We start from the raw sequence: 4656 nt of genomic DNA, 5'->3' as shown, positions 1-4656 counted from the left end.
TTAGGATTTTTCTTTTTTTTCTTTGTTTTGTTATTTGTTTTGTTATTTGTTTTTGTTGTTGTTGTTGTTAGTGTTTAAGATTTTCATTGAGAGGAAGCATCTTCCAGTTAGCCACATTGTGGAACTGGGTGATGGTGGTATGAACAGTGGGTGCCAGGTGCTTTCTGCCCTTCCTCTTCCACTGGGTCCAGATGGCATTCCTAGGGCACCACCTTGAACAACTCTTGGGGAGAAGGAGTCTCACATGGACACAGCACATCCCAGCTCAGAGTCCACAGTCACCCATAGTCTCAAGCAGGTGCCGATAGTGTCCACAGTCACCCACAGTCCCTAGCAGGTGACAGTAGTCTGAGCTGAGCTAGAGCTCAACAAACTTTAGAATTGGCTCCAGATTTGTGAGAGCACCTGGGTTTGGTTCTCTGTCCACTGAGGCACTGAATACATGATGGCCCAAAACTCAACAATGACTGGGAGAGAGTGGCATCGGGGCAAGGCTGTCATTACTCCAAGCACCAGGGTGGCTCAGGCCTGCTCATCTAGTCTTTGGAGGGAATCTGTGCATGTGAAATGAGGCCCCTACATCATGGTTATAAAGGAAGATATTAAATCAGCTCATCTTCCCCCAGGCCAATAATGGTCACACCACCTAGGGAAGCAGTAAAAGACCTGGCCTTGGGATTGTTAGGGGAGCTACGGAAGTGAAAACTGAATTTACCCAGTTCCGGGAAGACAACAAAGGTGGAACATCCGGGTTCAAAACATTATCAGAAGATCATGTTCCCAGCTAATCTTGCCCTGGTGCATTGTATGGTCTCAGCACTTGTCAGCAAAACAAAAGCCTCTCAATAATTCTAACACAGGGACACACCACAACTCACATTTTCCAGTGCACCTCAGTGGTTCAAGAGATTGCTGGTGCTGCCTGCACCTGTCAGTCTGTTCACATATGGAGAGGAGCAGCGGTTCTCACAGGAGTGGCTTCTGCATCCTGAGGAAGTTTGCCCACACAGTCCTGATTGTAATAACTGGCGGCACCCACTGACATGCAGTCAACAATGGGACTTCTATGGTGCACAGGACTGCCCCCCTTCTCAATCATGAAAGAATTTTCTGGCTTCCAAAATAGAAGGCACTGAGGATCAACTGCCTCAGAGTCTACAAGGGAAACACTTTCTGAGACTTTCTTTTTTCTTACAAGACCAGATCCCCACCAATGTGAGACGTTAGATCAAGTTTTGTGCAAGGGTGGATGTGAGGGGCAGAATCCTAAGATGCCCTTATGATCTCTGCTGTCTTTTGTTACACCCTGAATCTTTCCTTGGGTATGGCCAGACCTGTGCCTTGTTCTAGACATTTGAATATGGCAAAGTGAGGGAGTGGCTTTCTAGGAGTTAGCTTTCCTTTCCTTTTATCGGGAACAATAGGAATCCCTATTTTCTTTCTTGCTTTTATTTTCACAGTGCAGTGGTTTGGAATATCCCACTGTTGATTTGTGATTTCCTCCTCCAACCATAATCTATGGCCCTTTATATGTAATTGAATATTTTCATGTATTGATATTTTGTGTCTGAAGATAAAATATTAGACTAAACATGTTAAAACATTTCATGCAAAACTTTAGTGGTTGTAGAGTCTACTCTTTGGTGAATACACAAATTTATCTATTTTATATATTAAAAATTGTATTAGTTGTGATAATGATATTTTCTTTTTTATCTTCACTTGTTAGATATAGTTACTTAAATTTTTCCAAAATTAATGATATTGTATCTTATATTTGATTTAAAATACTACTAGGATATTTGGATTGATAGTTGAAAATAAATGGCAAAATAAGAATTGCTGAAACCTAGTGATAATGTACTTAGGATGGGTTTATTATCTATTATCCCTATCATTGTTAAATGTTTAAATTTCCATGAAAACGTCTACATAAGAACTTACAATTTTGTGTAAAATCCTTCGTGCCCTGCACTTTAGCTCCGCTGCATAATTAATAAAAGGAAAATGGATTCTCCTGCGGGAAGTTTGGCTGGACTCTCCCTTTCTTTCCCTGCAACGTAGGGAGAGCGTTTTGAGGTCACCATGGGGTGAGGTGGCCATGAGTGGGGGCCCTGGAGATGCCGGCCTGGAGGGGTGCATGTGTGGACATGGGTTTTGCGGCCACGATTCTCCCTTGGGTCTTTCTGGTTGTGGGTGGTGGCTTTGAGGATGGTGTCTGAGGATCCTCTCCAGGGGAGTTCTCTGCTTGTGCAGTCTCCCTCTGGAGAGGGCGCGAGGATGTCTGGGGAGGGATTCATAGGGTCTCTCCTGTGTGACAGAGGTACCCTGTGCGTGGTCTCCGGGAAAGCATCCTTTTAGGGGTGGTTGGGGGAAGCCATCGCCTGAGTGGAGGGTGGGGCCTGGTCTCCCCTGTAGGGTGGGCGGGATGTCTGAGGGAGGGCTGGAGGGTCGCCCTGTGTTTCGGGATCGCTGTGCGGGGTCTCAGTACAGCCCTCGACCTGGGGAAGTCATTGTGGAGACTCCGAGGTGGTTGGGACGGGGAAGAGGGCAGCCTGGGCATTTGCCGCGGTGTGTCAGCGTCGCTGATGCCAGGAGACAGGTTTGAGAGGGGTCTTTGGAGGGGAATAATTGTGGAGTCCCCGCCCCACAGTTCCGGGCGGGGAAAACTCCAGGGTGCTCCAAGGCCAGAGGTCAATGCGGGGTGTGCAGGAATAATCTAGGGGGGCTCACAGGGAAATGATGGCTCCCCCGAGGGGTAAAGTGTGGAAGGAAGGTGCCTCAGCAAGTTAGGTCTTGCAGGGACCTTCTGTAGGGCGTCTGTGAGATAGATCCATGGGGCCCCTGGGGTCGCACCAACCCGGCGCGCGGTATTTTCCCGGCGTCAGACCTTTCTGGGTCCCGGAGAAAGGGCTTCGCCCTCCGCACTGCCCGGTGGAGGCGGCCAGGAGGCCGGGGCTCCCGCCTGCCACACGTGGCTCTTGGCAAACTCAGTTCGGGGGAGTCGCGGTGCTTCTGGGCGGGGAACCTCCTCCAGCCTTGGGGACAGCGGGGCCACCCCTTAAGGGCCGGCAGCAGGAAAGGACGGAGCTAGTCGCGCACCTCTGCATCCTTTTATTACGGAATTGGAATTGGGTTCACTTGGCCGACGGTGCGGAGCGGAGGGTAAGGTTTGCGCTCCCACTGCTCCTTCTCTGCCAGGCGCAGTTTCCAGCGCAGATCCAAGCCCCTGGGGTGCCTACTGAGGGGAGCGCGGCCTGGTGCTGGGGGCGGCCGCAGGCTCCCGGGACTGTCAGGGGACATCTGCACCCTGTGAGCGCCAAGCCCGCCCCACAGCTCCTGAGCCAGCCAACACGGGCACCCGGTGCAGAACTCCGACCTGCAGCCCGAGCTCCCGAGGTGGACAATTTTGCTCCAGAGCGAGCGGCGACAGGTAGGGCTACAAACAGAGGGAATGCGGAGGGCTGGCCAAAAAATGAAAAAAAAAAAAAAAAAAGGCAAATGATTGAATGTGGTAGTCATGAAATGTGGAGTTTCGTATTAGATTTGAGTGTTACACTGGGTTCAGAATGAGTGACTACAGTGCAGTTTTAGGAGTGGCGGTAGACAACTGTAAAACTCTAGGCAACTGCAGATAGGAGAGTTGTTGATAACCTTTCTGTGAGATATCTCTTTTGATCTGTGTTTGATAAGAAATATGCCCAACCCTACGAGTACAGCTTTCACATTCCTAACAATCTGAGTCACTCTGAGTCAGAGTGGTCTTCAATAAATTACAATCATTTCCTTTGCTTTTCTGACCTGGTTAAACGAATCACACGGTTCCTGCCCATTAATACCCCTGCATCAGTAACCAAATCTTTGCGTGTTTGCTTGCCGCCTCCCTTTTCTTTATTATGCTTTGAAATGGACAAAAAATAGATTTCATTTTTACAATCTGTGACTTGGGTTTCTGAAAATCTTAAACAACCTTAGTGTATGTTGACATGTTGATTTTTTAAAACGCTTTACTGAGGTATACTTTATATAGTCACATATTTTAAGTACAACACCAGGCTATTTAGTATATTTATAGAGCCATGCGAGCTTAATTACCACCTAAGTTTAGAATATTTGTATCCCTTAAGAGGAAAATGCATCCTATTTGCATTCACCTTTGCCATGTCAGATCTAGACAACAATCAATTTTATGTCTCTATAGATGAGCCTATTATCAGAGTTTCTAATAGCCAGGATCATGAATTATGTGGTGTTTTGGGACTGGTTTCTTTCATTTAGCCTAATGTTTTTGGGTTTCATTTCTGTTATAGCTCGCATCATTACATAATTCCTCTTGGATGGCAAGTAGCGTTCTATTGCATGGACATGACCACATGTTATGAGCATCCATATAAGAGTCTTTGTATGATTATAGGAATTTCCTTTGCATACTAACTTTGGGTTAGAATTTCTGTGTCCTATGGTGATTTTATGTGCAACATTTTGAGGGATAGCCACATTTTTATTTCGTATTGTTTTGTTTTCAAGGTGGCGCAATATTTTACATTCCTATTTGCAGCATACGTGAGTTCCATATTCTCCACTTCTTTTCTAACATTTGTCATTGTATCTTTGGTACAGCCATTCTAGTGGGTATCAACTAGTATTAATTGTGGT

The sequence above is a fragment of the Pongo abelii genome, chromosome 18 (assembly GCF_028885655.2).
Source record: "Pongo abelii isolate AG06213 chromosome 18, NHGRI_mPonAbe1-v2.0_pri, whole genome shotgun sequence".
NCBI lineage: Eukaryota > Metazoa > Chordata > Mammalia > Primates > Hominidae > Pongo > Pongo abelii.
Note: the sequence above shows the minus strand (reverse complement) of the source record.